The 13,554-nt window shown below is 37.6% G+C and overlaps 1 long non-coding RNA gene across 2 annotated transcripts in view; it reads right to left on the bottom strand.

Annotated features, from left to right (window-relative positions):
• LOC141724233 (uncharacterized) overlaps nt 1-13,322 on the bottom strand; it is a 37,025-nt gene extending 23,703 nt beyond the window's left edge. The window contains exons 1-2 of one of the 2 annotated variants that reach the window (XR_012576562.1): nt 13,068-13,319; nt 11,952-12,141 (exon numbers count right to left, since the gene is read on the bottom strand). This is a non-coding gene — a long non-coding RNA (uncharacterized LOC141724233). Of the gene's footprint in view, nt 1-11,889; nt 12,142-13,067 lie in introns of those variants that run through there. The other variant, XR_012576561.1, reaches the window with a different exon arrangement.
• Nucleotides 13,323-13,554: the final 232 nt, after the last annotated feature.

Raw genomic sequence — 13,554 nt, 5'->3', positions numbered from 1 at the left:
GTCTAGTCCTTTTTGAAATATGGTCCTGGATTATTCTCAAGATAGTACCTTCTGAGATAGATAGCCTGCTCATGGCGATTACACGAATTAAACCTTTACCAACTACTATTACGGTTGGGTATTACACAGTCATCAGAAGGAATGTCAATCTTCCAAACCATAATACCATCTTCACGGCTTTAACCATTATCATTGTATTCTTCTGGAACGAGCGCCGATAATTATCCTTTTACCTTTAAGTGTCGGCCACCTCTTTGGCCTTTCCTGATAGTAAAATTTCCTTACAGTCAATGTCATTTTAACCACCTCCAAATAATTTTCTATCTCATTTCAATCACAACTTATGTGAAGATGTTTTCCTTAAAGTCTGATGAGTAAAAATAAAAATAAAAATTATCATCATTTTTCCATAAGTTATTGCCTCAGTCTTTAGAGGTTAATCACTGTCACGACTGACTTTTAATCATACTTAGAACATCTTTTATCTTAGGTCCTAATTGCCTTGAACAATTTCGACCTTTACTGGTTCGATCCATATTCTCTCGTGGTTTAACACGTGCCCCACTTGGCATCATTATAATTACGTCATATTTCCTTTATCAACATTTTTACTCTTGGGAATTTTGAATATTACCTTTCTCCTTGTAAAACCTCTAAGGTTATCCTTGAATCGTTCCTCCTGTATTCCCTAGATGCAAGGCATATCGAAATACCCTTTACTAATACTAGAACCATTGTCTATATATTTCTGAAAAATTTCCCCACTGATACTTAAAGGTTGTTATTACCTTAATCCTTTCCAATTTATACTGTCAAAACTCATACTGTCCCTATTAAAGGTGAAATGCCAACCTTTATGCATTCCCCTATGATTCATTTTAAGTTACCGATGTTCTATCCTTAATTCCACCTTTAAAAAGGTACATGCATTTTTCCATGGATAAATCAAGTCATATATCCTTGATAGATTATCTTATTCAATCATTCCCACCTCGATAGTCTATACCCATTTCACAATAGCTTCCTTATTCAAACTAAGGTCAACCCATATGGCCTTCAAAAGATAGCAACGGTTATCCGCTTGTCTTGCCTAATTTGGTAACGATAACAAGGATGTTCTGGAAGATATTGGTCGTGTTCAACGTGAACCTCTTCTTAATAATTCCTTATTTACTTTTGTTGTTTATCTCAACAGTCACCTCAATACTGGGATACCTTTCATACCCGGCGTCTCCCTTTCTGGGTATCAAGCCACCGGTCTTACACTTCACATTCTTGAAGGTCACTTCCTTCATCCAATTTTCCTAATTTCCTACTTCCTTTTCTCCTCAGTCTATCCGCGTCTCATTATTTATCCTTCGAACTATCTCAAGGTTTCCTCGAATCCTCCCAACTTACAGGGGATAAAATATATGTATCTCTTATGCCTTCAACCATCAATTTTAACTCATGGTGAATCACCCTTATCCTGACGATTACACACTTTTCTATTGCTACGAGTCATTAGGGTTTCCTTATACCCAACTCCCTTATCATTCCTCAAACTCTATTGCCTTTATATTCCTTTCCACTTCAATTTCTTTTTATTTTCCTTTCTCTTATCATTATTTCATGAACCAACACAACATAAGCATTGATTTCAAACATCCCGTCATTCTGGATTCGTGTCCTCAGAACGAATCTTGACAACTTTTACAACTTAGATTCATAATTCATCATACTTATCCGCTTTTGTTCTAGCTTCAAAGCTTTTACATTATCTCCATAACCTTGGGAAGTACTTTCCTGAAAACAATTGACTGAACTTAAATCAGTTTATTATAATCTCTTGCTCCGTGCCTTCCTTGGCCTTTCACCAGCGGGTGATCTCTCTCTTAGGAGGGTAAGTGACAAAAACAGTCTTTTGTGATTCGTCAATCATTCAGAATCTCAAATGATTCCTCTATTTCCTTTATCCAGGCTCTTGCCTCGGCTGGGTCAGCTCGTCCCTTGGAACTCTGAGAGCTTAGTGACTTAAAGGTCCTGAAAGAATTTCCCACTACATTGTTTCCCTCAAGGTGGTGGTTGGGAATAAAGTATAAGTTCTGTTTAGACAGGTCCATGAATTTCCGTATAGGAGTACCGTCTCGGGTCTCCCTATCTCGCTCGACTTATGTTTTCTCAGTCTAAATATTTCTTCCTACTCCCCATAATTGGGGTCATCTTTAAATTTAAAATCCTCATTTTCCACTTTATTATATTCTGGTTCCTTATATCTTAATTGTGACCTCCCTGATTATCACATTCAAGGTTTTCCCCTAATCTTATTCCTTGTGGGGGCATATTACTTGGGAAAAAAAATATTTTGAGAATCTCTGGATATTTGTCTTACTTACTTTGCTTAAGTCTTTCCCTCGTTCAGCCCTTGCACGATTGCAAATTATGAATTCTCAAGTTCGATAAACTTCATGACACTCTCTTAAATGTTACTAGAGCAATTAACAATGTGATCTTATCACAAACAAACTGATCTGAACTGAAATTAACGAATATATACATAACCATTTGTTCGAGGGTACAACAACTGAACACATTAAAGAGAATTATATCATGTGATCTGATTGCTTCTATCCCAAAAGTACTACCATAGATAATCATCTAGTCATTAAAACTAATCATTCATAACTTAGGCTAATCCTCCAAAAGCGGTGCTACATGAAACCCTTGTCTGATTGCTCTGGCTCTGCACACTACCATGGATCAAGAAATGTGGGCACGCACGACATCCCTAACCTGCTCCATCACAGAGGTGATGAGGTCTAAGATAGTTGCAAGTAGAGCTGGATCAATCTGACCCTCAAGATGGCCTCTAGCTGTAACACGGGTGGTAGCCTCAATCCTTTCCATGCTATGAGCTAATCCTGCCGGAAGTACCCCGCCCTCAATCCTTGGTGCAGTAAGTCGATCCAACAGATCACTCCTAACATTACGGGCCTCGGACAGGCCACCCAAAGTCATGTGATAATTGGCGATAAGAGAAGCCTGAGTGGTAGCATCTAGCAGTCCATGGGGTGCAGGTGGCGCAGACCCAGGAGATCCAAATGGATAACCAAACACGGTATCAGGTGACAATGGTGCAGGAGATAAAGGTGGCATTTCCTCAGTAGGTGATGGGCTCTGTACAGGGGAGGGAACAGGAATTGGTGGAACCTCATGGATGTCTACAGGAACCTCTGGAAGAGGGTCTGATACTGGTATAATTGGGGTCGTGGAAGGCCCCACTCCTTCTGCCCTCATTAACCTTTGTGCCCTTGGTAACTCTTCATCTTCTAGTGCCACCCTCGCGGCCATTCTTGCTCTGGTAGTCGCCCTGACTACGGTCATCAATTCCTCAACGGTCCTCTCTTCATTCTCATCAGGATCCTCCATGAGATCCTCCTCAGCCACAATCCTTTCCGGAATAACATCCTCAACCGCAACATTCTTAATATGAATCTCATCCGGTCCCTCATTAGGGTACTCCATCGGATTCACAATTTGATCTCCAACTTGTAATAAAACATCCTCATACTGATGCTCCTGAACCTCAAGGTTCGGTGCCCCGCTGCCCTATACGAGAACGAACTATGTTACTATCACGATATTTATAAGGGTTCCCGTAAGGGTTTTAACTGTCAGTACTACATTAGGTAGCCCGACTATGAACTTGGCAAGAGTTCTTATTATCTTAGTGAACTTATTATCTTTACGTCACATCATCTCTGAGGTTTATAACGCTTAGCTCTGATACCACTTCTGTAACACCCCCAAATCCGGGGTCGGGGATCCGGGTTGTCACGAGTTCCATTTCCCTTAATAACACTCAATCTTAATAAATAATCAACTACTCTGTACTGTGACCCCACAATAAACACACACACCACAAGTTATAGTCTCAGAGATGAATATCCAAAAATAATCACAAGTCGTTTTATTCCACAATTATATGCCAATACACCTTAAACGGGTTTCTGAATAAATTTACATTTCTTTGCCATTATTACAATTCATAAAGATACATAAGTCTGGTACATCAAAAGTTGAAAGCCTAGCCTATTGGTAGTTCCTACCTCAGCTACAATGACATCAACGCCTATAGGAAACTGCGGAACGTTTCCTAATCGCTTGCGAATCGGGAGCTTGGTACTGTTCATCTTTTCTATCTGTTGTTGTGTGATGAAAGAAGAAAGCAAGGGTGAGCAGCAAGCCCACCAAAATAATATGTATAATGATTAACAATATATGAGCCTTCTCATAGTACTCATGAAAGTCTTGGTCAAAAGAAATGAACCAAGTTTGATATCTTAATGCGATGAAGTCGCAAAATATTCAGTATACATACATATATACTTTTTAAAATCTTGGAAGTCCTCTTCCATGCATAATATACACAGAGTTCCAGTTTATAACTGTATAAAAATAAATATCGTTGCAAGGTGATCTCATATATCTAACCTTGTCTCAACGTTTTTCAGAAAGTCTTTGATATGCATAAGATAATCATTTACTAGGTATAAGTTTAAAAGATGAAGTTACAAGATACTCCAATATACTTATATCTTTTCCGAATACTACTTGAACTACCACCGTTCAAGTTATAATTAGTTTCAAAAGTTCATCACACTGATGAGACTACAAGATAAGACTTGAATAGATTCAATCTTTGAAATATTTTGAAGGAAATGAAGTTATGATATACTTCATTTGATGCAAACATCATTTTGAAAACTTGACCCTGCCAACACTCAATAATCGCCCAACCGTAGCCTTTCTATCGAAGTGCTCTGGGTAGTGTTGCAGAAATATCCAATTGGATGATGAACTCATTACGGGAGTTTGTCGTGCCAGGAAGACCACTTACGATGATCAGTCGTAGTAGTGCAACCCCACCATTTTCTACATGTAGAGGAGAACCTGTCGGATTTACTTGTCAACCGAACACTGAACTCCTAAGGAATGGACCGCCTTAGCGGAACTTCCAGGCCATTTGGGCCAATATAATAAGGCTGGGCCGGCGCTACTCGACCACTTACGCCACTCCTAGTTCAGATGAAATCCATGACTCTGAAACGTAAATCTCGTTCCCCAAGTAGAAACTTGTTGATACGGCTCCACCAAGAAGTCGTATCTAGTTGGAAAGGAGAACTCACCGATATTTCCCACGCGATGCCTGTTAATGGATTAACTTGTTCCAAGAATTTTACTTCCCGAGTATTGGGTAAGTAATCAAAAACTCTTTTATCAAGACAGCAACCTTGTTGCGAATATAAAACACACCACAGAGCCGGATCCCTCAGGTTTTGAGCGAGTATTTAAATCCCCTTCGAAAGGAGGATCTTAAATATAAAAATGAGTTTTGGGATCCGCTCTAACTTTTAAAAATCATTTTGAAGACTCGCAAAACATTTTTAAGAATGTTTGGAGTAAAGCTGATTTAACAAAATAAATCAGTCCCAATATATTAGAAAATATCTGAATATTATTATTTAAATAATATTCCCATAAAGAATAATCTTTATAAAATAATTGAAGTAGAAGTTTTAAACTTATACTTGAAATTAATATTAAATAACCAAAGATATACCTATACGAAAGTACTATCTTTATTTGAATAATCAAAAGTGAGTTTGATTATCGACACCTTATTCTTTAATAAAAATAAAGAATATATCTCAGCAAATAATCGGAGTCATAGATCCTCAAATGAATATTCAAATAATATTCAATAAATAAAATAAGCTGAGTCATAAGCCCTCGAATGAATATTCGAAATAATATTCAATAAATAAATAAGCTGAGTCATAAGCCCTCGAATGAATATTCAAAATAATATTCAATAAATAAATAAGCTGAGTCATAAGCCCTCGAATGAATATTCGAAATAATATTCATTAAATAATATAAAGTTATCGAATAAACCTTATTCGATTAATAGTTTTGAAAACTATAACCATATATATATAAATATATATATATAAAATTAACTCGGGATCCTCGACTCCCGGTTTTAGAAAATGTTTTCACCTTTAGGTCCCTATACTAAGGATATATGCAAATTACCGCTATTTTCTAGTATAGGTATTATCAACTGAACCAACAAATATATATGGCAAGAATACGAAACAGGCATGCATATATATACCATATCAGCATGCTTCAATATATCGCAAAATTTGCTAATTAACCAACATGCATCTATCACAAGATAATGCATATACAAGTGTATACATCACAACAATAGTATAACGGATAGAAAACTTGCATGAGCGACTGGGGGTTACGAATGGCTCGGGACGAGTTTGGTAACCTATAAACAACAAGTAAGTTGGAATTAAACCAAAGTCACTTGTAAATCTATACTCTAACCAACTCAGACTCTAACGCTCGTTTTGCGCTTACTGATTCTCTCAAGTCACTCGAGTACCCTCGGTTCCACCATTTTTAATAATTTAACCATTACGAGTTTTAAGGCGATTCCTTCGTGAGTGTCTTACCAACTGCCTAACACACTTAACATAATTGTTTCATACATTAATTAACCTTTTAAGGTCTTTAACCTATGTTTCAAAGTAAAGCGAGGGGTAATGGTTCGTTCGCGAAACGTCGTTACTTAAAACGGCCGTTTCTCCTAAACCGTACATCGGAATCAAACGAACCACATATCAAAACGAAGCTCGTAACATGAACTATCTAAACATTGCAATGGTCAAAATCTAGCAGGGGGTTATCGGGTCCTAATGTTATGAACAAAAGCAGGCTAAAGTAAATCGGACATTACGACGGCTATGTTTACGCGATTTCCCAATTTTATACCATTCCAAATCCACCACAATTCAACCCCAATCCATTATTACAACCAAATCCCATCCATAACACACTACATCAGCCCCAAATCAACTCATTATAATCAATTTACTTAATCCTAAAACTTGAATTTAAACTATACTACATTCTTTAACCAAATCATAAGATTTCAACAATTCATTCACCACCATTCCAACCCAACTCTAAACCAACCATCATTAAGCTACTCTAATATCATAACAACCAAAATCATCCTAATATACAAAGTAAAGCTAGGGTTTGGAGATGATATACCTTCCTTAAAGTGGTGTGAGTAGCTAGGAAGCCTTAGGAAGCCTTGAGGAGTCTTAGGGATGCTTGGATCTTAAAGGAAAAACAAGAAAAATCAAGTTAAAAACCTTGAAATCACTATTCATTGTCTTCTTCATTGATTTCTTGGAGAAGATAGAGAATGAATTGGTGGCTTAAACTCATAATATAGCCATAACTATGCATAAGGAATACTAGGGAATTATCTTACCAATTTAGGAAGCTTGAATCTTGGATTTTGAAAATTTTTCCCTTTGAAAATGTAAAAAGCCGAGAGCAATGTTCTTGGTGATGAGAAATAGAATTTTTGTTTTGATGAAAATGATTTGTTTTGGCTTGGTCGATGTAGTTTTGTTTTTGTTTTGGTTAATTACCTTTTTAGCCTTGAACTTTGTGTGGTTCTAATTCAACCACACCTCCTTCCTCCCTATGTCATGCTTATGTCATGCTCATGATGTCATCCTCCCCTCTTTGTCCTCTTCTCATTGGTTGGGTGACATCATCCCCTCTAATCTCTTTGATTAACTTCCTAATTGTTTGCCTAATGACCGCTGAACTGTTATACAGTTCGCTTAACTTTCGCTTTCATTTATCGTTTGAGGGATCATACCCGGGATCTTATTACTTAGGTTCCCTTAACCTTTCTCAATATATTATATTCCTTTTATGATCCTCTCTTATAATCCTTTAATTTAAATCCTTTTTATCCTGTTACCTTATACTCAATTCTTTCCGTATCTAGTGGATTTCCGAGAAAAATCAAAGTGTTCGGAATTGGATTCTGACGATCTTTACATACACTTATATACCATGTAGAGTACTAATAAAATCTCAGAATATCCATAACAGAACCCCTACATAGTGTGGCATGAAAAGTTTTCTCATTCAGCAAAAACACTATTCATAAGGGTTTCAAAAATTTTCCAAAAATTGGGGTTATTACAAAGGGTGTCAAATCAGATGCAACTACGTCCAAATTCTAAACGCTCGATCTCTTGGTCCTTTTTAAAGTTCTGCCTCTAGCTGTGCTGGATGTTGGCCCTTGGGATGTAGTATCTTGAGTAACCGTTCTACAACTCCTTGCAATATGCCCAACTTTTCCAAAATTGTAACACGTAACTCCTGGATTTTCTGAATTACATTCCGATGCATAATGACCCTTATGTCCACACTTGAAATATTGCACATTCTTTTTGCACGAACCACTGTGTCTCCTATCACAGGACTTACAATCCACTGCTGACTTGACTGACTGGGCTGGAGTGGAAGCAACTGAAGTAACACTAGACCTAACCTGAAATAAACTCTATCTCCGGAATCCCTTACTCCTGTTTCGGCCAAACCGATTCTCAAATCCTTGACTGGATTCTCCTTGGTCAGCCCTGACCATAACACCTTCCAACTTCCTTTTCCTATCACTTTCTTCCTTAACAACCAACTTCTGGTCACTTTCCATTACCAGGATGGCCTGAACCATAGAGGAGTATGTCTTGAGTTGCAATGCCACAACTCCTCTACGAATCTCAGGCTTCGACCCTTGCTGAAATCTCCTTGCTTTCTGAATCTCCGTATTTACATACTCAGGAACTAATCGGGCCAATTCTGTAAACTTGGCCTCATACTCCAACACACTTCTTTCACCTTGTTTCAGTTCTAGAAAATCGACTTCCAACTGATTCCTTAAACCAACGGGAAAATACTTTTCCAAGAATAATTCTATAAATCTTGTCCAAGAAACAGGGCCTTCTCCTTCCAATTCTCGAGTGGATTCCCATCAATAATTTACTTCATTCTTAATAAAGTAACTCGTATAATCGGTCTTAAGATCATCACTTACTTGCGTGAGGGTAAATGCCTTCTCTGTTTCCTTCAGCCAATTTCTGGCAACAACAGGATCCACTTCGCCCTTGAACTCTGGGGGCTTAACAGACTAAAAGGATTTAAAACTGGTAGTTTGGTTTAGCTCTCCTTGTTGATGTTGTTGTTGTTGAATCTGTTGGATTAACTACAACTGTTGTTGCTGTTGCTGGCGCAACAAGTCTAGAATTTCATTTATAACTGGACCCTCCGCCAAACTACTTCTATTTTCTTTAGACTGGGTAGCTTTCTTGGGTGACATTTTCCTAAAATATAGCAGGGAATTTATTTAAAAACATAACGAGATTATATAACAAAAGTGTCACCGTTCAAACGGTGCACCTGTGTCAGAAAAATGTTGCCCAATCAATATACCCATGTCTTTATTCTTAGGATCCATTTATAAAAGATATCTAGATTAGAAACACTAGCAACGGTAACAGTCGCAGAATCAACAACAGCGCAGAAAACTGGAATATAAAGGTACTAAACATTATGGTATGCCCTCTCAATACAACAACAACCGAGCAACCTTCTAGCACCATTAAAATACAACATTAACAGATTTCATATACTTCAAAGCTAAACGGGCTATACTAGGCACCACCCAAAAAGGGTAAACTGGTAACTCAAGTTAATCTTAAGAATCACAGACTTGGCTAACACACTAGTCCGAGTTTCAATCAACCATCCTTCCCAAGGCGACTTCTTATCTCTTACAATTGATCCATCTTCCACGGGATTAAGTTTTCTAAAGCTACAACCCGATGTAAAACTTCTATTCCTCCAGACAGTCAACTCTTGTTTACTTTCAATAACCAGGACTGTCTAATTACAAAAACTACGGACAATTCATTGCCTCGGGACTTCAAATGAAATTTCAAAGTCAAAGAATTAATAATACAAGGAGGACAAGAGAAGAAGACATAGGTATGACTGAGAGCAACCATACAAGTATATAAGATGGCCATTCTTAGTACCGCATAGCTCAAAACACATACTTCGGTGGCGTCCCACCAGACCCTTTTGTCACACAGACAAATGGTCAACTCATATGCATTGTTTGCCCCAATCAACCGATAGAATCTCTAAGAAAAGAAACAATGTTTAAATAGTGATTTATAAATAAGGAGGGAGAAAATCTGATTTATAACTGAACCAACAGAACCCTAAGTGGCTTACTCCGAGTTCTCAACTTTCTCACATGAAAAGTAAGCAACTTATAGGATAAGAAACAATGACTCTGGAAACAAAATACGTTTCAAGAAAGAAGTATAAGGGTTCAAAGATACCACCTCCCATTCTGATCCACATTCACTATAAAACTTGGCCGTCATAGCAGCCACTGACTGTTATCATACTATCCAAACTCACCAAGGTCACACAATCGGTCCAATAACATTCCTTGACATAGAAAATGTAATATTTAGAAATAACGTTGGTGACTCTTAGCTGACACATCAAAGGTCTGCTCAGAAGCTGAATTCTCTCAATCAGACTCGAATTCTCGAGAAGGAAACTAGAAATCTCTATCGGACATTACAAAAAATACATATACGAAGGAAACGTATTCTAGGTTAGGGCAGTTCCAGCCAATCCTCAATAGACGTCAGGGTTACGTCTCCGAAACCCTTGACTAAACTTATAGACTCGCTTCTCTTATTGAGTTGCTGACTCACATCTACACATGAACCTTCTTGCACTCTTTTAACTCTACTCTTAACCTAAATCAGGAACTCAAACCTGTAGCTCTGATACTAACTGTGACGGCCTCAACCCCGGGGTCAGGAGTTGACGTCACCAACGATAATAATAATAAACATATTATAATCTAAATCATTAATAATATATATAACCACGACCACTTTACCAAGACCTTTTCCAGGTTTAAGTATGACTTAGGTTACAACTATTATAAAACTGACTTACAGCAAACCATCGTGATGCAACTAACTTAATACAGCAACTCAATAGACCATCTTTGGTCCAACACAACTACCTCAGAGGAGCCCGACGCGAAAGAAACTGGAACTCTGCCCTGACTATCACGGAAGAATCCCCTAGACATCTGCAATACATATATAAAATATTCTGCAAGGGTGAGCAATCAATTGTTTAGCGGTACCACTAGATGAATAACAAGTAAAAATGATTTAAAGTAAAGCAGTTATAGGAACATAATTCATAACTTGTTAGAAACATGTAAAACAAGTATAAACTGGATATCAAAACTAGCATGCTCTGTAAAACAAAATCAACAGTCGTGTGTTGTGCATAAATACCAGAGTTAATGTTAGCATGCTATTTTCATTTTCAAACCTTCTGTTCCATTACAGGAACCATAAAACCATTTGTCCCGTTACACGGACCCAAAACCATTTGTTCCGTTACTGGAACCTCAATCACTTGTTCCATTACTGGAACCACAAAATCATTTGTTACGTTACGGGAACCACTAAATCACAATCAGATATGTATTGGGTGTTATATAGGGACGGCTGATCAGGCCTCCACACAAATTATCTAGGATAGTTGGCCGGGCTATCACACAAAATGTCTAGGAAAGCTGATCGGGCTTTCACACAAAATAACCGGATCCGCAGAGACTAGCTAGATCTCTGATTATCTATGCTGGACTAATCGGTTATGTAATGCGCGCAACCAAATTAGCCACTTACGTAACTTTATCCAATATCTGATTCATTTTATCCAGTTTTCAAATCCACTTTACCTATCTCTTTTCAAAACAATTTTATCACAGCATACTATTCAAAACTTACTTTCATTTTAATCACATTTTAGAGATAGGTACTTTCAGAAGTTACTTTTCCCCAAAACACATATTTACAACATTTTCAAACACAGGGGCTACGTAACTTAAAACGTTTATGTTCCTGTTCGAAATTAAAACAACATTTCATTCATATATACTGAACCATAAAAGAATGGTCAGGGGTATTTGCCTTGCAGAGCTTTACAACTATTACTGATCGACTCTAAGCCGACTCGGACGCTCAGACTTTATCGTCTAACCACTAGATCACCTTGGATTCGACTTTAACACGCAGGTTCTTCAGTTAAAACCCTACTGAGCTCGTCGACAATCCACTAGGTTATCCTTCGACTTCAATTATTGAGTCCTTCGACTAGAACCTACAGAGTCGATTTACCCTAAGTCAGACAACCAATTACGCTTGACAAATCCTCACAACAGTTCTACCCAACGATAACAAAAACCGACTCGTAAATATACGTGTTATTATAGCTCACATAACAATTAGGGTTTATACATTCACAGCTCGGTTTTATAACATTTGTCAGGAAATACATATATTCGTTATTTTGTAAAGTAGGGTTGTTAACCATTTATAGAATGTTTTATCACAACACACCAGAACATTTTGTAAAGTATTTATAATTATAATTATACACGTCTAACTGCTAGTCCCGATAATCACAGGGTATGTCCCGCATTTTCAAATTTAATTTCCAAAAATTCGGGCAGCACCTCCTCTGTTTATTGGCCTACCCGTCGTACAACTCGACGTCAAATCACAATCACAACAAATCAATCACACAATCCAAAATTCCACAAATTCCAACCGCCGACTTATATCAACTAATTATTATTATTCATATTTTATATTTTTAATTCGTAGGACTCAGAACAACGTCATCACCGTCCACCGTCGGCTCGCCGAAACTCATCGCCGACGGCGGCAAAATTTATTCGTGCCCGGAAATATTCGGGTTTTCGAATAAATTTTGCCGATTAATTACGATTATTCCCCGCACGAAAATATAATTTATATCACGAACATTATTCAATTATCTCCTACAGCAAAGTAATTAAAATTAATAAAATCTCGAACCCAGAAAAAGCACGCATACAATACGTGCCTCAGCCGGAAAAATTAACCGGAAAAGGAAAGGTACAATCGGAAGCACAACACGGCTACCCAACAACACAGATTACACACGCAAATTACACACACATACACAAACTTCACATACACACAGATCATATATACATATAAATACACATCTGGAAATCGAGAACAAGGCGGCAACGGTGGTACCAACGAAGTCACGGCGAAACACCGAGAAAACAACAGCGGCAACTCAGAGAATAGGGAAACACGAAGGGGAGAAGAGGAGTAGCCCAGAAAGGGAGAAAGAAATAGAAAAGAAAAGGGAGAGAGAGGCAAAAGCGAGATAGAGGAATACAGAGATTGAGAGAGAGAGCCGTGGGTGGGGGAAAAGAATTGGGGTAGGATAGGATTTTGTTGTATATTTTTTTTTCTGTAACCAATCCAGCACAAACACGCACGAGAATGAGGGATACGCGGCATTGTATGCATTAAAAATTAAACACGTGGCCTTATCATCGATTGCAAATTCAAATTTGGTTCGAAATTTGTATTTTAACGAGCCAAGGTATGAATAAAAGTACTCCGTAAAATTATCGAAATAATTTTAAAATTTTATAAAAATCCCGAAACTAATAAAATAAAATTTTCATAATTTTTAAAGCATTTTTGAAACGCAACTAGTACCCGCATTTCA

Source organism: Apium graveolens, chromosome 5 (assembly GCF_009905375.1).
Source record: "Apium graveolens cultivar Ventura chromosome 5, ASM990537v1, whole genome shotgun sequence".
In the NCBI taxonomy this organism is placed as follows: Eukaryota; Viridiplantae; Streptophyta; class Magnoliopsida; order Apiales; family Apiaceae; genus Apium; species Apium graveolens.
This window is presented reverse-complemented; position numbering and strand designations above follow the sequence as displayed.